Below are 24,879 nucleotides of genomic sequence, written 5' to 3'. Positions count from 1 at the left end.
GGAGGTTCATAAGAAGTCACTCACAAGAGTTGCTATGAAGAAATTTCCCATGGAGAAAACACTTCAAAAGTAAACTGAATTTCTAGATACCCTACCAGAGGACGTTGTTTCAGATAACAAGGATAAGGAGATTATAGAAATGTAGGAACGACTAGAAAATGCTCACTTAGCCATTGCCTAGCTACAACATGACAATAGGGAGTTGAAGAAGATAATTTTGGAGAAGACACCTAAAATTGATGAAATAGAACTAGTAATGAAGACAAATCCATCTTCCACTAAGCCTAAAGGCAAACAAAAGGCAGCAACAAAGAACATTCAAAATCTAGATACCTCATCAGAAAGAATTCTTGTGACTAGGTCTTCATCCAGGAAGTTGCAGTTACAAAAGGAAGAGTCAATTCAAGAAGAGAAGAAGGTTGAGATGGATGAAGGGCAACATACTTCCCATAGGTTGAGGAAGCAGTTGAAGAAAGCTCAATATGAGATCACTAGGCTTAAGAAACAAGATGAAATAGCCAAACAAAAGATACATGATCATTTTAACATGTATGAGCCAACATTGTTTGAGGCCAAGTGATCTAAAATTGGATTAGGTGATTTCTTCCTCTTTTCCAAAATCAAATAAAACAAAAATTAGGACCTTCTCGACGTTTTGCAAGGTTAAAATAGGTCTTGAAACAAAAGGTTTTTCCAATGTCTCTTGAAGTCATGAATTAGTCTTCACATGTAACTTAACATAATGAACATAACATCACATAATCCATGCAAGCATAATGAATAGAATAACAAAAGGTTTGTTGATGGAATTCACCCCTGCTGGGCTACATATTTGGGCCTGTCAACATGATTAGACCACTCATATATTCAATGTCAAATGAAGTACATAAACATTTAGTTGATGATAAATATGTGGCTATTACCCCTACAAGGTAATGTTCTTTTACAAAGAACTCTCACAAACAACAACAACTCAAAACATCTCCTACAAAGATGACATACTCCAACTGAAATGAACTAAAAAGAGCATGTGAATGGCTTCAACTCCAAATTGAAGCACATAAACAAAACTTCATGTTGAGAGAAGTTAAACTTGAGCTGAACCCTATAAGTTACAACTACTGCAGTAGACTTATGAAGGTCATAATACCTGTACAAGGTCTTTTCCATGCCCAAATACATTCCAGAACTACTTCCAAACCCTGACCGATCCATACACCTTTGGTCTCAAACCTGCAAAATGGTTATGTAGATGGGCTCAATTCATAAATTAGATGTCACCAATGGATTCAGAACATCCAAAAACCCCTAATTTCACTCTTTATGAGCTCAATTTGGTCAAAAACGCAAAAAGATATGAGCTCCTAAGCTCTCCCGTGAACTTGATTATTAATCATCCTAAAAAGTCGACCTTTTGTCTATCAGTGCTACAAATCCGCCTCGAAATTCACTAACTGAGTGACAAATTCACCCTCCATTGGTGCATTCCATTGGATGATTAAATTGCCCAATGACCCCATAAGTATGAAATTATGGCCATATGGGCCACATAGGGCTGAGAGTCGGGCATTAACGCCCGCCCCCGCCTGTTAGGACTTTAAGTCTCGACATGTGGTCATTTGGTGCCCTGCGGGGCTGAGGGCTGAGGCAATGGCCCACCCTAACCATCAGATCCCTTAAATGTCAGTGCACGATCACGTTAAGGTCACATATGACCTTGCCTAGTCCCTATTCTGGAGCACTCTCCCATCTGGCGCCTTTAACCTGGGGTTGTGGTCCTATGGGCGCACATGTGACCTTGGGGTTGGCCCCCACGTCATAGCACCTACCTCCGATCCTTCATTGTTGCGGGCACATGATGGTTCATGAAACCTTGGGTCAGGCTAGGCTCGAGTCCTCGATTCTTCTCCGCCTACGATTCTGTGGGTGGTAAGGTGATTGGGGGCCAGGACTTAGCCTCGACCCCTTCCCCCAACATCACAATACATAACGTTTAAATAGAAATGTGCCACCATAGTTATTAAGAAACATCTTGTGCCCTAGTGGTAAGGCATTGTGCTGCAAACTTGGAGGTCACGAGTTCGATCCCTGTGGAGTCTAGTTCGGCCATGAACCAAAATTTTGCACCAATATTGGGATGCCACATGGCAACGCCCCAATGGGTCATGTCGCAGCGTCCTCTTGGGCCACGTGGCTCCCATTCATATGTCCACTTCAACAATTTCAACCACCAATCAAATGCGCCCAAAAATCAATAAATAAGAACTTGCCAAGTGTCAACCTGTCATTGGGTGGTACCCTACACAGTCATCCTTCTGACTCAACAGTACAAAGTCGCAATTAGCTACCTAGTCAACTGCTCTGCTCAAATTTTAGTTGTTTCACCAAACGGTCATCACACGATAACTTGAGCATACAGTGTCGGATTGAGGTGAAACGCACGTCATTGGATTCAGAATGATGAGCACTTCAATTTGGCATTGGTTTCAAGAATTTTCGGGCACTTTCATTTGTGAGCTTAAAATTGATTACCTGATCACCAAGTATATGAAAAAGAGAGCCATGCCCTTGCATAGACAAATCAAGAATGTTTGCAGGAAAATTCTCACCTTGAAGAAGGACTTGAGGGCTACAAAGCACCGGTTGCAGAAGGTATTGCAGGACAATCAGAAAGAAGAAAGAGGAAATTTGGACTTGCTAGTTGAGGCAACAAAGATCTGAAATGGGACAGGAAATTAACACAAATTTTGATTTTTTCCTTTTTGTATAAAGTACATTATTCTATATAATCACATCCTATGCAGTTTTGGGAAATTTTTGTAAAAAGGCAAGTGACACAATAATGCAACGAAGTTGCTGCGCTACTGTCAAAACATTCAAATTCGATGAAAATATTTGGGTTTTTCTACCATTTCCCGTGTATTGAGGCTCAAGGAGGTTGTTAAGAATGTCACCGTCATCAATAAGCTATTTTATTTGTTGAGATACCCTGATGCCTAGTTAAATGTATGCAGGTGCAAATGTGTTGCTTTCAGGTGTTGCGCTTTTGCTGTAGGTGATGATTTTAGGATGGGGGTTTTGCAGTATGAAAAGAGGTTATTCAAAGGGTGTTTGATGATGTGGGAGTTGATTTTTACTTGTTTGGCTCATCAAGAACTACATGGCATAATCGGAAGCTTGAAAACCATCATTTTGATGCGCTTTTGTTGTTGCATTTCTACTAAAGAAGGAAGTAGTGTAGCGAAGTTGTTGTGCTTCCACACAGTGAATGGTTTGACTTTGCAATTTGAGTCTAAACCTCATCAACCCAATTTTTTTGGTCCTGATAAATGTCTTCAAGTTCTTTGGAAGGTTCGAGCATCATTTTTATGTATATATTTAATGTAATTTTAAAAAGAATTTCTTAATCAAAACAACTTCCTAGTTTCTAGAGAGTAGTTCTACATTCGTTGTTAAATGTAGAAACTGAATCTTTTTGAGGAAATTTGGTTCCTAAATGAAGGAACTAAGTTGTTTTTGATATATATATATATGATGTAATTTTGATGAAGCAAAGAGTTGGCTGGTGAGGGTTAGATAAAGAAGACACTCTGCATTGTATATCTTCATTAAAGTTTTAGTGAATGATGAAGGCTGAAGTCGACTTTTACAAGGATTCATGTGTCAATTTCTTATGGTGATGTTTTCTCCTATGTATGTGAATTTTTCTCTTGTTACAATCATGCTTTAAATGTTATGTCTTCATGTTTAATTAAGTAGAATTTGTTTCAAAATTCACTGTTAAGTGTTATGTTATAGCTTACTGAACATTTAATGTTTTTTCTTCCATTGTGACATCTAGGATTCATCCTCAGTTAGATGCTTTGGATGTTATTATTTATGTTACTCCTCTGTTCACCCTTCTACAATGAATTTAACAAAAACACCATAAGGATTGCCTACTGGCCCCTATCATATCATTGAAAATCATCAACAACATATCATTGTATGTTCAATGGATTTTCTCTCTTCCATGCCTTCAAACTATTAAACTTATTCCTCCCTGATCTCAATACCTAGCCTAAGACCTAAGTGATTGAAGAATCATACAAAGAGAGCCCTCTCCGATATTGGAAGGGCTAGATTCCAGTTTCAAAGTAGTTTGTGGTTACCTTTGGGTTCCTCTTCTCAACCTAGACGAATTACAGAGTACTAACAACTGGAACTGACACTGATACTGTTATGGTACTATTATCTCAATGATGCAAAAACTGAAATGATTGCAAGCCCATTACGTAGGCCAGGGTTGGGGGGTGGCTGAATAAATTTGCAATTATAATTATTATTATTATGTTTTATGCACTCTCACAATGTATTCCTCTGTGGTTCTCCTAATTATTAAATCACAATGTTTTACCAATTAAAATGTATGTAAAACATTTATATATTTTTTTCAAACTCTTGTGTGTTTCACTGTGTACAAATAATTCATTATGATACCTCTTGTGTGGAACTTTTTTTCTGTGGAGCTTTCTGTGTGTGGAAAGCTCCGCACAAGTGTGGAAAGCTCTGTGCATTTCTAGATCCAGTACGAGATGCCTCACTAACCATAGCCATTGCATGAACTGGTTCCGAAATCATTATCTACACTAGACTACCGCTTTGAGGTTAATAGAGTATTGCTTTGAGAATTTGAGTGCATTAATGATCCTGCAACATGATCTAGTTCTTAATGTGAATGTGTCAACGCCACCTTTTTAAATCAACTCAAATCTAAATAAGGTGAACGTGTCTACGTCAGTCTTTTTGAATTTGTGTATCCAATGTCGTGATAATCCTTTAAGAGTCCTGGTATAATTGAATTGTGGGTTTCTCACTTAATATCATATAATCAATGCTAAAACGAAGCTCTGGGTAAATATTGATAATTCTCTCCCAATTACAAAATCATAATGTTCATTGTAACAAATCATTTACGTTGATTCCACCTATAGGCTACTCACGTTGAATGATATTTGATATTCTTCGGAGAACTTTTAATTCTTAACTGTTATTTGGAACGATGGCTATATTCGATTCATTTAGCTACATGTAACTCTAGGTTAAAATGTTGAAACTTAATTCTGGTTTGCTTACAAAGTTGGTAATTTTGAAGATGTGCAATCTTAATCAGTGTGACTTCTTCTTAACTCAAACAACAATGTCATGATATCCAATTTTGTTAATTGGTGTCACGTCTTAATATGCTTTCACGGGTTGCTCAACGGCACTAGTACGCCTGGTGATTTGATTATCATTTCACAATTTGCACTTTCAATGTGTTGGGTATTTTTTCTGTTTTATTTGAATAGATAGCTCTTCTCAAAATTCTTCCCGCAACTTGAAAAAAACCCAAAGCCCATATAGAAATTCTCCTGACAATCAAGCGACACGAATATTATGCCAGTATTAAATCTAAATAAAACTTTGGTGTAAAGTTGTCACATACAATTATGATTAATTGTCACATTTCTCTTCACATATATTGTTGTTCATTATGCGGGAGTTCATATCTCCATACAATGAACTGTCTCAAAGAATTTTTCTCTGCACATATTGTCATTAATTGTGGGGGAGTGCGGAGCTCTTGTCATTAATTGTGTGGGAGTGCAGAGCTCTGTATAATGAAAATTTGATAAACTTATCAAGTTTTCATTGCGCTGAGCTCCGCACTTCCACAAAATGGCATTTTTCCCAGTGAGTTTTAAAAGTCTTTACACTTAAGAACGAAAGTAAGAAATGGCCCAACTCATTTTTTCCTACTAAAACTTGACCAAATCATCCACAAATTCTCCTGCGCAAACCTCACCATATTCTCTCAATAGTTTCTTGTATATGATTTTTTCCTATGAAATCTTCAGCAACATGAAGTACCAGAGGAAAGCAACAATGGGGGCCAATCAATTGTCCCGGAGGTTGAAAGGCAAGTGTTAATCCCTGAGGAGCATGGGACAACAAAGCAAAGAATACTTTGTGCATTCCTAAAGCTACCAGTAGAGAGAGTGAAGGCCCCATCAAGGCACTCAACATCATATTGTATTCGTTTGAGAGTTCAAAGTTACTCACCTCTGAAGATTATATATATTTATTGTTTGAGTCTGAACATAAAAAAATGAAATTCAAGAATCTAAAAAGAAAAAGGAGTTGTCCAAGGAAAAGAGAGCTGCAAGGATTGCACTAGAAAAATCTCAAGCAAAAGAAAGGTTGGAAAGAGAAAAATCAAGGGAAGATAAGGAACGTAAAAAACAATCGGCAATGCAAAAGAGAGAGACAAGAAATGTTCAACAAGCGTTGGAAAAATGAGGATGGGTGACAAGCAAGGGAGACTATGGTCCAAGCCAGTTAGAGGAAAATAGGATGATGTCCAACACTCTGAACCACATTGCAGAGCACACACCATCATACCAAGACCTGATTAATATCCAAGTCCCCTGCTATTAGCCAGGAGTTATGCTTAACTCTTATACCCCTATCGGTGCAGGTTTAAATCCTAATTGTGTTTATAGGACACCTGCACTTAGTGTTGGGGTTAGTAACAAAAGAAGACACTTGGACTACTCAACCCCTCCATGGCTACAAGGAGAAAATTGGCGTCAAGCATATGGCAACATTCAGGGACATCCTAATCAACCAATCTTGGGTAGTACCCCATACTTGAGTCACACACGCAACTCAACAATTTTGGACAATGTAGGAAATGGAGGCCATCAAGCATAGGGGTGGCATGACTTAATTTTTGTAACCACATCGCAATGTGGATTTTGTAAGGATGCAATATGTTGCATGGTTAATATAATAGTTCATGGTTCGTGGTCCATTTCATGGTTAATATGTTGCATGGTTAATATAATATTTCATGGTTCATGGATCAAGTAAGCAATTTTGAAGACACTTTCTATATTAGGTTATCCTATAGATTATTGTTGCATTCAAGGAAGGAATTGGACCTTTTCTCTATTATGTCCATGGAGCACACCTTTCAAATTGGTTTCATAGTAGAAGCTACACTACTAAAGACCAATTTATATGACATAGATGTTGTTCTTAAGCATAGAAGACACATGAAGACACTAAATGCAACAATACCTAATGAGTTAGATTTGGAGCCCTTAATTTCTATTTGCATTGCCAAATTTGGTGACTATCAATGGTATGGTGGATTCATTTATATACTTGTTGTACTGACATTTTGCTTGAAAATTTCTAGAAACCTTTGATGTTTTTAAATCCTTCAATATTTATCACCATCCTTGAGAAGGCCTAGTGCATTGAGGATTGCAAATGATAAAAATACCATTCTCTTCTACACAGTTACATCCAGTTTTACTTCCGTGTTCTCACATTTTCTCATCACTTTTCCTTAGTTTTTTTCTATTGTTGCTTGATTTAGTTGAGACTTTTTCTTCATTTGAGAATGTTTGTTAATGGCCATTGTGATGGTCAAGGATCAAAGGTAGATCAACTGAATTCAAGAATTTGAACTCTGTTGGGAAGGTACATTTTAGTTACTCTTGATTGGAAGTAGTGAATCCTATGATATAAAGTGGTTTTGAAAATAATGATTTCCTTATATACAAAATTTTAATGGCCATGGAATTAGAGTTGGTTATGTTTTCGTTATGATCTGAAAATTATTTTTATTTCGATGTGAAGATCTAATTACCACAACTATGACCTGGATAATCATCCACTGGTCTAAACACTTGAGAAATGGCAACAATATACCCTTGGTAAAGAAACTATCTTACACAATGACCATTTCCTTTATGAGAAACATAAAAACTAATCAATCAAAAAATTCTAAGTTAACAAATTAAAAACATCAAACATGAATCATGGCATTTCATTGTGTTATAATGAACTCTAAAGATTAGACGAGATCCAAATTGAGCTTCTGATAGTGCAAAATAGTAATAATGAATTGTTGCATTTTTGGAAGTAAGAGATAATCACAATATCATATTCTCATCACTATAAGATACTAACAAGCCAAATCCAAAATAGTAAATAAAGAACCAAATCCACTTAGTGTGGCAATGCTCTTAATATAGCCAAGTGTTGAAACAAACCTTAAAACAAATTCACAAATTATGGATTCAATCCATTCTAACAAAGGCACTATATACCACACCAGGAGATATACCTTACCATATCCAACTTGTTACTATATAATTATGCCTCTATAAATGCTCAGACTAGTGTGATTAGATAAAGTTAAATCCATAAGAGTGATATCAACTCCATGCTGCAGCAGCAAGATGTAACTGGTATAATTACTGTGTATTTAACTAGTAACCCACATTTAGTAGACTAACCATAAGCAATGCGAGCTAATGAGTGTTATAAATAGGTAAGCATTATGACATAGATAAGTAATACACTATTTAGCCTAGATAGCCTCTGCTAGGATTTTTAGTTTTTTTGTGCTAGTAATACATATCAAGGTATTAATCAAACATGGTTACACAGTATTGCTAATTGTATAACTCACATTAGAAGAGAAAGATTACTCCTATGGTCTAACATTAAAAATAAAATCTTTACCAAGAAAACAATACCCAGATTTTCAGACCCACGTGCTCTGACAAACATTGAAACAATATTGTTAATTTCATTTAGTGCAACTTTACATCCATCCTTTTGCTAAAAGGAATACATGTTGTCCCTCTAGCTGGGGACTTTTCAGAGATTGTTGTGATAAACACAATTTAGAGTAGCTTCTTAAAAGAACATACACAATTCGGTGCATAGCAGGTAGCATCATAGCAAAACAAAGAAAAAAACAGAGCATCACAACAAAGATTGTTTAATACCAACCACGTCCTACTAATGCTCATTCCTAAAAATTAAACACAGCAGGAAATTTCTCTTTATTCAAAATTTAGCATTTTCAAAAACCTTAAATCGAAGTTTAATATTTCAAACTACGATAAATCGAAATTTAAAGCTTGACCTAGTTAAGCCCTCTGTCTTAAACATACCGAACACAGTGATTTTTGCACACAGTTGTTTTCGCTTCCTACTTATTAAATAATTTCAAACAATAGCGAACCTCTTTGGAAAAAATCCCCGCTAACTAAGATTTGAAGATTTCATGGTCGTAATCACTATGGCAAAACTGAGGATCTTCAACAAAACTTCACCAACAACTCCTTTGAACTTAAATGACATACAATTATACAATAATCCCCTTAAAACAACGATTAATGTGCTAAACCACACTGTTACATCATAGAAACTCCAACAACTCCAACTTTTTCCATTTACACACATTACACAAAACCCACACAACAAATTTACTAAAGGTGTTTAAAAATGCAGGCAAAGAAGCTGAACAAAGGCACAATAATCCATCCGGTTGAATGTGTTTAAAAACACAGACAAAGAAGCTCATAGAACAATTGTCCTACCTTCCAGTGGTTTGCTCGGCTTCATCTATGCCCACACGCCACAGGAACCCCAAATGCTCCAAAACCCTTAGCTGCAACTCCAAATCGCACACAGTGACTTGCAAGACAGGCAATAACACTGTTGTGGGGTTAGACTTATGAAAACTTGCATAAAACAAATGAAATGCTCCCTGGGTATCAGAAAATCACTAATTTACCTGGAAAAAAACCATTTGGAGCATGAAATGATCATATCTAGCACAGGGTCGAGCTAAATCCGCCACAGGGTCGAACGCAGAGGAATACCTCAGTTGTTGGTGTGCGATGGGGAAGAACAACCAACCCAATAAACTAGACAAAATGACATATCACAACTGAACAATGTCTCAAACAAGCAACAATCACGCCCCATAACCCACTATTCGCAGCGCTAAGAATTGTGATGGTTGCGACCAGCGTTGCAGCAGGGTCGCGCAAGTACGTGGGAGCCGAAATAATCAATTACCAACCCTGAGCAGAGTAACATTTTGTGTTCGAGAAGCCTTTGAGACAAACGCCAAAACAAACCCTAATCCTCCCTAAACTAGTCAAAATGGCAAGTGAACAGATGGTTGCATGCATAAGACAGGTGTCATAAGTCAAATCCAATAGCTTGTGTGGCATTTTAAGGTGTGAGGTGGGAGGCGTTCGGCTAATGGTATCTGTAAGGCCTCCGGGCACGACTGCGGATGGGCGTCGGGCGAGTCGGCTTGCACGATGGACGTGCGGGCGGACGACGGGCGTGTGGGCGGGCGCGGGGGCGCACAGGCGGGTGCGCGCTGAACGGAAATGCAACGTTTTGAAGAGCTGCTTGCGACGAAACGTTGGACAGTTTTACGACAGTTAAGAAATGCGATGGAATGAAGGAGCACTTATACCCGATGAGCGTGGGAAGGATGTGTGGCCAGGCCGACACATGTTTAGGCACGCACAAGGGTGTGTTGATGGTATTTTGGGGGTCGGCTAGAGTGCCACCGCCCACAATGAAACTATGTTAGAACGCATATATATTAGCATGCGTTGAAGATCATTTGGAATCAGTTCGAACTTGGACAACTCGCATAGCTCAAGGAGTCAAGGGAAAAGTGTGCAGATTTGGAGGAGTGCACATAGCTCATGCGCATGTCTTGAGGGCGCAGTTTTGGGTGCTACTTGGAGCCGGTTGTGGGTTGGGCAAGGTGTGCCCAGGGTTGTCTTATGTGCAGAATTGTGTCGGGATTGACAAGGGGGTCTTGGTAGCTCGGGTGAGCACCCTCCCTTCGTGCAAGGCGTGCACATGGTTATTGTAAAAGGCTGATTCCCTATATTGTAAAAAAAGCTAAGTATTGGCTTGGAGCTTGCCAAGCATTACTTGTGATGATTGTATTATTATGAAGAAAGATTGAATAATATATATTGTCGGGCAGACTTGTTCGGGAGTTGCCCCTCCCCTTTATACTGTGCAATTGTTATTGTCTTTTATAATTGCTATGGATAATGAATGAGTATGGGTGTTCATTGGTATAAAGGATAAATGTAATTTTACTTGGTTGCGAAACACAAACTAAGTAAGGACAAGTGAATTAGGCGTAGTCCATGAATGTTAGTACTTGGAGGATTTACAAGCAGCGTCAATCCTGCGACGATCAATAGTTGATCTGCGGGGAAAGGATATGACAGCATTTGAAGCATTTTCAGTGATGTTGGCAGAAGTGATATTTCGGGGAATTTGTGGCTTGGAATGATTTATGACCCAATGTTCAGGGAATTGCAGATCTTCCCATTTGATTAATAGGTGCTCAATTTTTTGGTTTTTTGGGTCTGTTTTGACTACCACACTTGATTTTGAATCTCAACTGGGAGTATGTCGGATGGCTGGCCATAGAGTGTTGGTATGTCTAAAACAGGCTTTGGTCTGGATGGCTATATTGTTCCTCTTTTTCTTCATATCAAAACCCATGGTATGAATTTGAAGCTGTAAGATATCTTTAATAGTTTCATCAAACACATATATGGAGAAGTTCGGGAAACAATCAAAATATACAGGGCCATGAGACAAAGGAGCTACTATCCCACCGATTATTGAATCTGTATATCTGTTGTGCATTAGATCTCTAACAGTGGCAAGCACAAATGTTTCTAATCCTTTATGAATTAAAGGATTGATGCCAACCCGAATGCAACCGAGATGCAAATAATTTGTCTTTAATTTCTTTGCTTCTGCTTGTAAAGCTTGAGGATTTAGCAATGGTATAGTCTGAATACTTTCAGAGTTCTCTTGGACTTGAATGACAGACTCTTTAATGCTAATTCTGGAGGCAGAAATTAAATGGAAAGGGGCTAAGTCACTATAGACTTCAGAGGGTGTTATATCTGGTAGAGCCCATCTTGCAGAAGGCTGAGATTCCTCATAAGTAAGTTCAGCAGAATTTAATGTTCTACTTGAACTATTTTCAAACATTTCTTTAAGAGGATTTTCTTCTACATGAGAATCTTTTTCTTCAAGCTCTCGAAATCAAACAGACTTTCTGAATGACTCCATTCTTTTCTTAATAGAGTATAGATTTGAGTACCAACCTTTAGAACCAGACGTTACTGGCTCTGATACCAATTTCTAGCAGGGGCTCCTGTCACGAGCTTGCTCTTTCTCTATGTATCTTCGTATCCCTCTGATAGCCAACTCTTGATGAACCAGTGATGAACCTACTCGGATTTTTCACGCTCTGACGTCATCAATAACGGCATCCACGCCTCCAAACGGCCTTGACATCCCTTCAATCCTTTGGCGAACTTCCTGCGAACTTTGGATGAAAGCACAGAGAAAACTACTACCATAGCGGACTTTTAAATGCACAGAGGTACTCAATAGCAAAATGGCATACTCATTTTATTTCAGATTAGAGAACTCTTACAGGATTCTCACAGAGCTTTTACAGAAATGGATTCTATACAGAGATAGACTAATCTCGCATTTACCGGACTTTTCACCGTTCAGAAATGAACAAGTTACTACCGGAGGCTTTCTGGCGAGGTATAGACTCTGTCTCCGAATCAGACTTCACACCCAAGACTTGACACTTCTAATGGTTTGGCCACTTTAGGTTCTCACCAGTGCCGAGCACACTGATGCGCAGGCTTCTCAAACCAACTAAGGACTTTGAGTAAATTCTCGTGTTGCAAGCAGATCAGACTGATCATCCGCAGATGCAGAGCAGGAGAATACTTGACTCAAACACACACAAAGACTCTCAAATGCCGATGCCCAACAAATGAACCTTACCCTTCTTATATAGGATGAGAGGGGGGGACAAACATTACTGTTGGTCGGACAGAAATGACTTAAAGCTTAAAGAATCATTGCTTTTCAGTCTTTACCAGAGCAACGTCCGCACAAATATTCAGGTTTATAAAGCAGACCGAATAATTGCTTTCGGGTAACGCATGAGATATAGTCTGTAAAGTAGATTCATGTACCTAAAACAAATCTGACAAACATTATGGCTATCTACACAGTGGATACTTTTGTACAAAAAGCCCACGAGAAAAGACTAGATGAGAATATTTACACTGTGGAAGCTTTTAAACAGTAAAGCCCTCATGAACTCTGGTCACAATTAAGCCCTTGTGACTGGTACGTAATCAAAATACAATCAGATCAGGGAATCTACCTCTTTTATAAAGTAGATCATCACATGCCTTTGTATAAATTCTCCGGACTATCATGGGTTTACCCAGTATGATTTGATGCTGGACCTTGGTTAAGACATACCATTCTAAGTGCTCTCTTATGTATTCATGGAGGGAATAATTTGTCATGTGAAAAGGGTCCCACTCTTTCACTGTCATTTCTCTGACTGTGCTATAGATACGATGGAAACACTCTCCTATATTATTCTCAAAGCACTTGTAACAGTATTTTCTTTCATAATTTTCATGATATACTGGATCCAAGGCTGTTCTGCTGACTCCATAGTTTGTCCACCAGTTCTGAAACCATTCACATTGCAGATTCTTCTGGGATGCTGCTAGCGTACTGAATTTCAACTTTGTATAATGGGTTTCATTTCTATCATCAACATTCAGGAAGTCCCACCAGAGCTTTTTGTATCCTGCAATCATAAACTGTGTCAGGGAATATTACCTTGGGATCATTTCTGGGCCATCGAGCACATGGTTGGACTTGAGATTGTCCTGGCTTGTCCCACAAATCTCTGGTTTTGTAGATACAATAATAGCTTTCATAGATTCCTGTGCTGCGACCTCCATGGTACCAAATGCCTGCAATGTCATGAAAATTCATTTCCAGGGCCCGCCTCGCCGTTCCAGCATCTGCTTTTGCCTTGTCATACATCATATCATGAATCCATTTTCTACCCTTTGGGTACACCTTTCTTTCAGGTACATAGTGCTGGAGATCAGTATGAGGTTGTAAGTTGGCATCAAGGACTTTTGTGTTCCTTAATTGCCATGTGGGTCTTCAGTTGTCTCTGTATGTATCCCAGTGTTGATCATCTGGAATGGTTCTCAAGATTTCTTGTTTTTGGTGCTGGTCCCATTTAGTAATAATCATCATGACATGTGCTTCTTTTTGTTCAATGTACTCTCTGCTGAGGAAGTCTGGAAGACAGTTGTCTTCTCCTTTGATGTGTTCTACAGAGAAATAAAAGTTTGCAAAGAGTGCCTGCCATCTGGCAAACTTTGCTTTTCCAGCTTTCTTGATGTCCTTGGATAGGACTTTCTTCATTGCTGATGCATCTGTTCTGAGAAGAAAAGGCTTGTTTATTAGATATACTTCAAATTTGCTTATGCAATTCCATGCAACTTTTACTTCTCTTTCAATAATAGAATAATTCTGTTCTGCTGGGTTCCATACTCCTGAGGCAAACTATACTACTTGTTCTTCTTTTCCAACCCTTTGCTTCAGAATTCCTCCCCAGCCAACGTTACTGGCATCAGACTCTACTATTTTGAAAGCTTGATCATCGGCAACATATAATATAGGCAAAGATTTTACCTTTGCTTTGATTTCTTGTATTGCTCTGGTATGCACATCAGAGCATTCAGGAGGATTTTTACCAAGCCGCTTATTGAGCACTTTCCTATCACTGGCGCAGTCTTGATAAAAGCTACTTACATAATTCAGGCAGCCAAGAAACCTTTGCAGCTGTGTCTTCTCCTTTGAGACACCTGGAAATTTGTCTCCAAAGTCAATGGCATGTTGTTGCAGAGAGATTTGTCCATTACAAATCTGATGGCCTAAAAACTTTATAGAAGTCTGAAATACTTCTATTTTATTTTTGCTAAGTACAAGCCCATTTTTCTTGACCAACTTCATGAAAATATTTACATGTTTGAAGTGATCATCAATATTTTTGGAAAAAATTAAAACATCATCAATATACACAAGTAGCCAATCAAAATATGGCTTAAAAATATCATCCATAACCTTCTGGAATTTCGAGGGAGCTTTTTTGAGACCAAATGGCATTACATTCCATTCGTAGTGCCCTGTAGGAATACTAAAAGTAGTTTTAAACTTATCTTCTTCGTCAATGGCAACCTGCCAAAATCCTGCTTTTAAGTCAAATTTTGAAAATATTTTGGCTCCTGCAATTCTTCTGATCAAATCTCCTTTATGTGGAATGGGATAAGTATCATCGATCAAGACTGAGTCTAGAGGTTTGTAATTTATCACAAGTCTAGGGATACCTCTAATTTGTTCAGCTCTTTTGTTTACATAGAACCCATAGCAATTCCAGGGGCTAGTGGATTCTCTAATCAGTCCTCTGTTGAGCAATTGCTGAATTTCTTCTTGGCATAATTCTCTGTATTCTTGGCTCATGGGGATTGCTCTGCTTTTACAGGGCTTTCCTGTGTATCCTTCTTTATAGGGCAGCTTAACAGTATGTTGCTTTCTGTGCCAAAAAGCATTTGGCTCTTCTGAACAACATTTTTCTTCTAGTTTTTCTTTTAGCTCTTGGATTCTTTGCTTGATTTGAGGCAGTTTCAGCTGTTCTTCTACTCTCAATGTGTTTTTCAGATCTTTAAGATCTGATAGTAAAGATTCTGCTCTGTCCAATTTCTGCATAGCTTGGACCATTGTAGAGACTCTCGAGCTTGAAACATAAGGAAGCTCAATTCTCTTTCTTCTACCTTTGGATGTAGGTACAAATATGAAATAGCCAGCTCTACTTCCTTTCAGCCTGGCTGAGCCATGAGGTTCAACTGCGGCTAAAAAGACATTCCCTAATATGCAATCAACAGGGATGTCTGCTATGGAAAATTTCATGTATACACAGTGGGTATCAAAACACAGTGAAGCTCTAGGAATTTCATATTTGAGTTTCTTATTTCCTAGGCCTACGACTTATCTTTCAGCAGAGACCCAATATTTTGCTGGAACATTTATGATGTTAAGAATATTGATATCTGCACTAGAATCTAATAATGCAGTCATGAAAAATATCTAGCCTTGGATACAGATTTTTACCTTGACATGATGTTGCTGATATGTGATGGTCTAAAAAATTCTTACCGCATCTCAAAAAAACCCAAAACCACAGATAAAAATTCCCATGACAATCACAATCGAGGGAGACGAATGTTATGCCAGAATTAAAGCTAAATAAAACTTTGGTGTAAAGTAAAGTTGTCACATATAATTATGATTAATTGTCACATTTCTCAACACACATATTACTGTTCATTGTGCGGGAGTTTAAATCTCCGTACAATAAACTCTCTCAAAGGCATTCTCTCAACACATATTATCATTAATTGTACGGGAGTGCAGAGCTTTGCACAACGAAAACTTAGTGAATTTATCAAGTTTTCATTATATTGAGCTCCGCACTCCCGCACAATGGACTTCTTCCCAGTGACTTTTAAATGCCTTGCCACTTGGCAACGAAAGTAAGAAATGGTCCAACTCTCTTTTTCCTACTAAAACTTGACCAAATCATCCACAAATTCTCGTGCGCAAACATCACCAAATTTTCCAAATAGTTTTTTTTCAGAAGAAAAAGCTTTATATTATATTGAGAGAATATATACATGATAGATCTGAACTATGGATGATCATCTGAACAAAGAGACAGACATAGAAGATCAATTGATCTGAAGGATTTGAGCATGGATCGCCAGTGAAAAAGCTGATAATCAAAATGTAAAGTGACTGAGAATGAGGGAGGGGAAACCAAAAGGGCTGCGAGCAAAGGCAGCCATGATATGGACAAAAAACCTGCAGCGAAACAGCATCAGCGGACAGGGGAAAAGAGAGCGGAGAAAAGAGACAGGACATATAAAGAGGGAAGGGAGGAATCTTCAAAATTTTTTTGTTCCTCCATTTCCAGAGGCTCCATAGAGCGATGGGAAGGATAGGACGAAGGGAGGCAGTCTGTCTTCCCCACCAAGCAAAAGCTGCCTCAACTGAAATGAAACAGAGGGGCGGGAAAGAGAAGAGCTGAGCAAGATCTGACCAGATTTGTTGAGAAACAGGACACTTGAAAAACAGGTGAAAATTGGATTCCTCGTCCATCTTGCAAAGGGCACATCTACTGGGCCCATGCCAAGAGCGCTTTCGCAAGGATTCCCAAGTCAGATTTTTGTTTGAGAACACCAACCACGTGAATAAGGTCACTTTGAGAGGGCAGCCAAGATTCCACCAGAGGGCAGGAAAACGCTTGCTGATCATTCTGTTTGATGCTGTAAGATCCATGTAAATATCCTTGACAATTGCATGGGAGGAGGAAGGAGATAATGACCAGACCAAATGGTCATCGACTGCTGAACGCACCAAGCCGCCCTGGAGGAGAGAGGATTTTAAAAGGTTCCAGAGAGGAAAAAGATCCAAAGGAATGCCAACATCGGGAGCGTCTAAGAGAACTGGAGAGGAGCCATTCCAGTGATTTATAACACGGTAGCAAATTTTCCAAATAGTTGCTCGTATATGATTTTTCCCTATGAAATCTTCATCAAATTCCCCCCAATTTCTACTAGTAATCCAATATGGTAAGTCTCTGAAATTCTCGGGGAAAAAACTCACCAGATTCTCCCAATAGCTACGAAAATTTCACCAAATTCTCGCAATTTTTTCTCTTAATCCACGCTGGTGAGTTTCTGGAATTCTCCTACGAAAAGCTCACCACATTCTCACATAGCCACTGGTAATGCATGATGGTAAGTTACTCACACTCAACCGTAGAAGAATGAGAAATCTCGTAATGGATTTCATAATATTGCTTCAAAACCTGAAATTTTAGCACTATGAGTTATTGTACAACTACTATGACAAAGTATAGATATAGATTATGTTATAGATATGTACTTGAAAGCAAAAGTGCTCCTTAATATTGAAAAACATTAATAATCATCATCGAAATAACAAGCCCAATTCAAGAATGTGGATATGAATTAAGAACCAAATCAAACCATTTAACCGTTGCGAACAATGCTCTAGGAATTCAAAATTTGGGAAGGAACGACTATTTTCTGGCAAATTGATTCCTTAGAAGTATGGTTTTCAAGTTTAGAAGCTACAGGTGTTTTCGTTCTCCGTCATCACTAGAGCGATTTGGTCACAGAAACATACAGGTTTTTTTTTTGTCCCGTCATGCCTAGGGCGATTTGCTCAGTCAGAGAAACATCTTCATTTTATAGTTATTGCAGAGGTAATCTGAAACATCTTCACTTTATAGATATTGCAGAGGGAATCTACTTGTAAACAAAAGGAGGAGGAGCCAGAGGGAATTGATGACTGGAGTGAACATCCATTCATCAAAACAGAAAATTAATTTGAAACTGGTTGCTGCCATCGACTAGAAAGAGCAGATCGCATCAGTGAAAACAAAATGGGGCATTGCCGAGTACCGAACGCAAATTCATAAGTATGGGTCAATAACCAAGAAAAACATGCGATGAAATGAAGCAATTTAACATATTTGGGGCGAATCTGAAGCTTGGCTACTGAGATACAGTATGTGAAAAGTACATAAACCTTCAAAACCTACACCGTCCCGAAAAGGTCACCGTTGCCGGGGATCGAACCGGGTCATATAGAAAATTTTAATGACGGAAGGAATTTAACAAAGCAGGAATTTAACATTCTTTGGACGAATCTGAAACTCCGTTTCTGCTACTTCCAACCTGATCATAGAGAAAATTTTAAAGGCAGAAAATTATCTTAAATTTTAGAAATTATCTAAAAAAAGCAGGAATTTAACATTCTTTGGACGAATCTGAAATCTGAAACTCCGCTTCTGCTACTTAGATACAATATAAGGACGATTCTGAAGTGGACTCTGCTACTTAGATACAATATCAGGACGAATCTGAAACTCTGCTTCTGCTACTTAGATACAATATAAAAATGCACGGGCGGCGGGCATCTTTCAAAAGAGATGTACATAAACCTTCAAAACCTACAACAACAAGTGGAGGACGCCGTTGCCGGGGATCGAACCCGGGTCACCCGCGTGACAGGCGGGAATACTCACCACTATACTACAACGACGTGAATGTGTTTAAAGCTTCAAAACCTACATCACTGAGAAAAGATCAACGTTGCCAGGGAGGACGCCGCTGCCGGGGATCGAATCCGGGTATACCTACAACAACAAGTGGAAGACGCCGTTGCCGGGGATCGAACCCGGGTCACCCGCGTGACAGGCGGGAATACTCACCACTATACTACAATGACGTGAATGTGTTTAAAGCTTCAAAACCTACATCACTGAGAAAAGATCAACGTTGCCAGGGATCGAACCCGGGTCATCCGCACGCACAATAACCAAGAAAAGCATAGGATGAGATGTAACAATTTAGTATTCTGCCTCTTTCAAGAGGAATGTACATAAATCTTCAAAACCAAATAGAGGACGCCGCTGCCGGGGATTGAAACCGGTTACCCGGATGACAGGCGGAAATACTCACCACTATAATACAACGACTTGTATATATTTAGCTGGTTGATTCTTACTTACCAACATTTTGTTCAGACCAAGAAAAAAACATAGAGCGACATAGAGCACTTCGAGATTCGTTACGAAGGGCAGTTGCTTGCTTTGTGAAATACAGATACGATACTTCATATTCAGACTCAGCTACAGAGACACTATAAGTAACACATGAACTTTATATCAAGCCCAAAACCTACATCGAAAAAGGAAAACAAGATATTAGCTGCACCAGCCGGGAATCGAACCCCAGTCATCCGAAAAAGGAAAAGAAGATATTTAGCTGCACCAGCCGTGAATCGAACCCGAGTAAAATACGAAAAAAGGAAACAAAATTATCTGACTGCACCAGCCGGGAATCGAACCCGGGTCTGTACCGTGGCAGGGTACTATTCTACCACTAGACCACTGGTGCATGAACTGTAAAGGCGTGCTGTTCTTATTTTCTCCAAGTAAAACCTAGATTTCCCAACGCTTTTCCTCTAAACACTTCGACACTTACATTTTCTTCGTGTCTCTTTTCCCCACTGCGAGAAATACTCCACATTATATGCTTGGCCTTAAATAATACAGTTAATGACTTTATACATTCGCATATTCGTAAATAGATTTTTCCTGTCAAATGCACATACCGTTCAAGAATACAATAATATTTTTATTTTATTTTTGTGTATTGAGAAGGACTAAATTTTTATTGGTGTTATTTTTTTTTAAATATCGTTATTTTAGTTTATGATAAATTCAAACTTAATATAAATTTATGTTGGTTGTTAATATGGCACATGTCAATTTTATATTGAAATTAAAAATAATTATATATTTTTATCATATTGTATAACATATTATTGAAATGTTTTAACTACCATGCATTTTTTTAAAGATGTAAACTTTTTAATCTCTTTTGACATATGATAGATCCAAAGTTAAAATTGATTTACACCAATTCTTAATATACCATGTATCAATTTTTAATATTCCATGTATCAACTCTAGTTGAGCATGAAAGGAACTACACATCCTTATACTATACCTCTTATATGTTCAGGCATTTATCTGGGCATATTTTTTAATCAATTTTGCTCGAAAACAAGTAGGATTTGTTGGAATCACAAGTTTGAGATGTAAAATCTACATAATCTAAGTACTCCAAGGGTCTTTTGTGGTGCTCAATCAAGTTATGCATTCAAAAATGCATTTTAAATAACAAAAAACCATGATCACACAAAAAAATTGTTGTTATGCGGTAGAAAAAACCAAAATATACAATAGTTAAATTGCAGCTTAGGCATCTCCCTTATAAGTATTAAGTCTTTTAATGGTTATTAATTAAATTTAAACATAAAGTAGTCCATGGGATCTTGGATAGACGATGATCGGGTGCTCTGTTAAGGCACTCCTTGATGTGAAGTCACCGGTTCAATTCCCCGCCCTGATTGGGGTGCTATATTGGACATGTTGAAGATGTAGTCCTGCAAAGCTTACAAAAAAAAACATAAAGTATTTAAATATCATAGTTACAAATATGAAGAATCGTTATTTAAACCATTTTTAATGTGATATGCATATTATGTTTTTTTTTACAAAGAAATTATTAGTGATTCAATTAATAAAAATAAGACTGCAATATAACAAATTGAATTGAGTAGACCCCATTTTTTTCAAGGAAATCATGGGAATTAAACTTGGGTGGGGAAGATAATAACCATTTTGCCCAACCACCCAAGACAACCCCCAATTAACTAATTGAATTAAGTAGACTTGTTTTAACTTTTTATTATTTTTTAATTGAGTCGACATTATTATTATTATTATTATTATTTAACCTTCCCCATACTCGATTTTAAAGGGCCTCTCTGCACAAAATGTTTTATGATTGTACCTTTAGATTTTGGGTGTTAGTACAATGATCCCTCTAATTATGTCCATGTCTATTACAATACTCCCAAGTAAGTCTCTTCAATGTATTTGTTTCTTATGTGTGTGCTTTGACCTCTACATTGTGGACCATTGTAGTCTTTCACTACATTAGCTTGATTTGTAAGAGTATTTTTGCCAAAATTTTAGAGAGTGACTTGTCTTTGGGTAAGAGTGACTTATGTTGTGTATGTACTTCACACACTTATTTAAATGTGAAATTAATAGGAGACTTAATGAGAATAGTTGATTATTTCGAGATGATTGACGTGAGTCCCCGATGGGGGTGGCAGAGCATTGTTATAACAATGGGACAGGGTTTGGGGAGTGCACCCCCACCTTTAATGCAGAAGGTACGTGAATATGTAGTGTGACAAGTGTGGCTAGTGGATGTGAGGGTCTAGAGCCTTCGGTGATTATGGTAATATGTTATAACCTGGCAAGGGGTAACTTTGTGGTGCTTAGTTTGGCTAATGGGCATTGTTGGTAGTAGTAAGCGGTTGGATACGAGTGCCCATGTTGGCTTCCCATGTACTTTGGAATAGTGCAACTACATTGCAAGTTTTGTGTCTGTGCAGTGGAGTTTCACTTCTATGCTAGCATGGGGAATTTTGTATTTCATTGTTTGGGACCCTTAACTTGGTGTAGCACTGGAAAATTGGCAACTTCATTGGGAATTGACATACCTTTTCCTGGGGTTTTTCGGTCTTGTCAAGAATTTTTTAGTAAAGGAAGTTTCTCTTCTGGTTTCTGGGCTAAGTCCTTATTTACCTCTTCTTTGGGTTTGTAGTTGGCAAGGGTTTAGTGTTAGAGTCCTTGTGATGTTGGCCCTAGTATCCCTACTTTCTTCTATTGTTTGGTTGTTAGTTTTGAGTGTTGGTTTGTTGGCGCTGTTGTGCTCTAGGTTGGTCTAACTTTCGTTTGGGTCACCAACAAGGCTCAGTTGGATTATCAGTGTTGGAAGCCAGGATTGTTGTGGTTGAGCCTCAACTCCTTGTTTTATTTCTCTGTGGTAAGTGTTGAGGTGGTTAGTGTGTTGTCTCTGGGCGGTTGAGTAAAGGCAGGTGAGATATTTTCTTCTCTACTGAAGGTATTTTGGAATTTTGGGGAAAGGGGGTGTCGAGGTCCTTAGGCCTTTTGTATTGTTCTGTTGCTCCTCGTTTTCTCTTGGTTGCTTCTTCTAGGGGGCAGTGCAAGCCCATTCAATGCCTCTTTCATAGAATTTGTGTTGTGTGTGGTTACATTGGTGCTCTAAATTCTTGGAGGTCTGTTGGTCTGGTGGTTTGAGACCTCAGTGCAATATTTTGTTTAGGCGAGTGCGACAGGCAGGGGCCATCCAGGGAGGCTTGGCAGGGCAAGGTGTTCATGCGAGGAGAGTTAAGGACGAGGATGGCATGGAGGCAGTGTCAGTTGGTTAAATTGCTCAGGATGTTTTTCCAGCCCCTGGGTCCACAACGCCTCCCCCGACTTTGGAGTTCATTGCATCACAAGTCAGTCATGTTACTGCTCTTGTGGTGGAAATGAGCAGGAAAATGCAGGAGCATCAAGCTGAATCAATGAACCTTGGAGGACATTCAACAGGCCCAATGGGACCAACTTGATCATCTAGCATCTCTCCAACATAAACAATGTCACCTCCATGCCCGGCTAGACAGGTTAGAGACCCGAATAGAAAATCTTAAGTATCATGCTCATGGGAAACCTCACCCTCTGGGTAATCCTTAAGCTAGTCATGTTATATTTCATCCTCGTAATTTGTAATGTTGGTTGATTTTGTTCATATCCTTTCTGGTTTCTTGGAACCTCAACAATTGTGGTCTTTTAAAATATTATGGCTTTTGGCATGCTACTAGTTATATCAATCTTTCTCTCCTGGCCAACAAATTTGGTTGGGGTGAGGCCAGGAGAGAAGAGTCATCCAAAAATATATTTTGTACTCTTTTGAAGCATTAATGAAAAATATTTGATCAACAAAAAAAACCAAGATGACTGATGTGAGAGGTATTGTTGGTAGTGAACAAGACTTTCAATTTATTTCACAACTTCATGTGGTCACTTTCCTCAACACAACAATGCTTCACTTTCTCTTTCACTATGAGAGTATAATGTCATGTATCCTTTTCTTGTAGTATCGTGCCTTGAATTCGGTAGATTCGCTCTTCAAACACTTGAACCCGCTTGGATCACATCTGGGCAGATAGAAGTTGGACGAAGAACGATTAATATTTATGCCCGTCGTGGCGGAAAAATATGGGTACGTATATTTCCCGACAAACCTATTACAATGAGACCTGCAGAAACACGTATGGGTTCCGGGAAAGGATCTCCCGAATATTGGGTATCTGTCATCAGACCTGGTCGAATACTTTATGAAATGGGCGGAGTATCCGAAACCGTCGCTAGAGCAGCTGCTAGAATAGTGCATACAAAATGCCTATACGTACTCAATTTGTTACTACTTAACCCAACCCATCCATACAGAATCAAAGAGTTATTTCTTGTGGAAGAAGATTACTAGTTCGTAAGAACTCTTCCTTTTTTTCATGTTATCTGCCAAGGTAAAAAATATTTTGGAGGAAAAATGATTCAGTCTCAAACTTATTTGAATATAGCGGATAACAGTGGAGTCCAAAAAATAATGTGTATTCGAGTTCTAGGAGCAAGTAATCATAAATGCGCTCATATAGGTGATGTTATCATTGCTATAATTAAAGAAGTAGTACCTAACATGCCCCTGGAAAAATTAGAAGTAGTTAGAGCCGTAGTTATACGCACCTGTAAAGAATTTGAACGTGACAATGGAATGATGATACGATCTGATGACAATGCAGCCGTTGTCATTGATCAGGAAGGAAATCCAAAAGGAACTCGAGTTTTTGGTCTGGTCGCTCAAGAATTGAGACAATTGAATTTCACGAAAATAGTTTCATTGGCTCTCGAAGTACTATAAGTACTGATAGATCTTGTAAGAATCTTTGACTTAAGGTTCATCAAATGGTACATGGATCAATTAAATTCATTGCACCTCAGGCATATTCCTCAAAGAAGATCGAACATGCCTTTTATATCGAGACCAGGAATTCCTAAGAATTCGTTCGTCATGGGTAACGATACTATTACCAATCTAATTACTTCTATAAGAAACACTGACATGGTAGAAAAAGGAACGGTTCGAGTAACAACTACTAATATTACCAAGAACATTGGAAGGATCCTTTTACGAGAAGGTTTTATAGAAGATGTTAGGGAACATCAGGAAAGCCAAAAATATTTTTTGATATCAACTTCAAAATATCGGAGAAGGAAGAAAAGGACATATATGACCACGTCAAAGCGTACTAGCAAACCTGGTTTGAGAACTTATTCTAATTATCGAGAAATTCCAAAAGTTCTAGGTGGAATGGGGATCGTAATTCTTTCTACTGCCCAAGGAATTTTGACGGATCGAGAAGCTCGACAGAAAAAAATTGGAGGAGAAATTTTATGTTATGTATGGTAATTAATCCAAATGTTGTCCAAAAATATTTATTCTGTAAGATATCCCCATAGTATGAAAAGTCGGAGCAAGTCGAGACACCATTCATCTT

At 38.4% G+C, this 24,879-nt stretch overlaps 3 non-coding genes across 3 annotated transcripts; all 3 read right to left on the bottom strand.

Annotated features, from left to right (window-relative positions):
* Nucleotides 1-18,864: 18,864 nt before the first annotated feature.
* On the bottom strand, nt 18,865-18,936 carry TRNAD-GUC (transfer RNA aspartic acid (anticodon GUC)). The gene has a single exon. It is a non-coding gene; the product is annotated as a tRNA-Asp (tRNA).
* Nucleotides 18,937-19,050: 114 nt separating this feature from the next.
* TRNAD-GUC (transfer RNA aspartic acid (anticodon GUC)) lies at nt 19,051-19,122 on the bottom strand. The gene has a single exon. It is a non-coding gene; the product is annotated as a tRNA-Asp (tRNA).
* Nucleotides 19,123-19,722: 600 nt separating this feature from the next.
* Nucleotides 19,723-19,793, bottom strand: TRNAG-GCC (transfer RNA glycine (anticodon GCC)). The gene has a single exon. It is a non-coding gene; the product is annotated as a tRNA-Gly (tRNA).
* Between the last annotated feature and the right edge of the window lie 5,086 nt (nt 19,794-24,879).

This window comes from Pinus tabuliformis, chromosome 3_2 (assembly GCF_031772625.1).
Source record: "Pinus tabuliformis cultivar Carrire ecotype Pingquan chromosome 3_2, CPIR1, whole genome shotgun sequence".
In the NCBI taxonomy this organism is placed as follows: Eukaryota; Viridiplantae; Streptophyta; class Pinopsida; order Pinales; family Pinaceae; genus Pinus; species Pinus tabuliformis.
The sequence above is the reverse complement of the archived record's forward strand: the minus strand, read 5'-3'. Positions and strand labels throughout refer to the sequence as shown.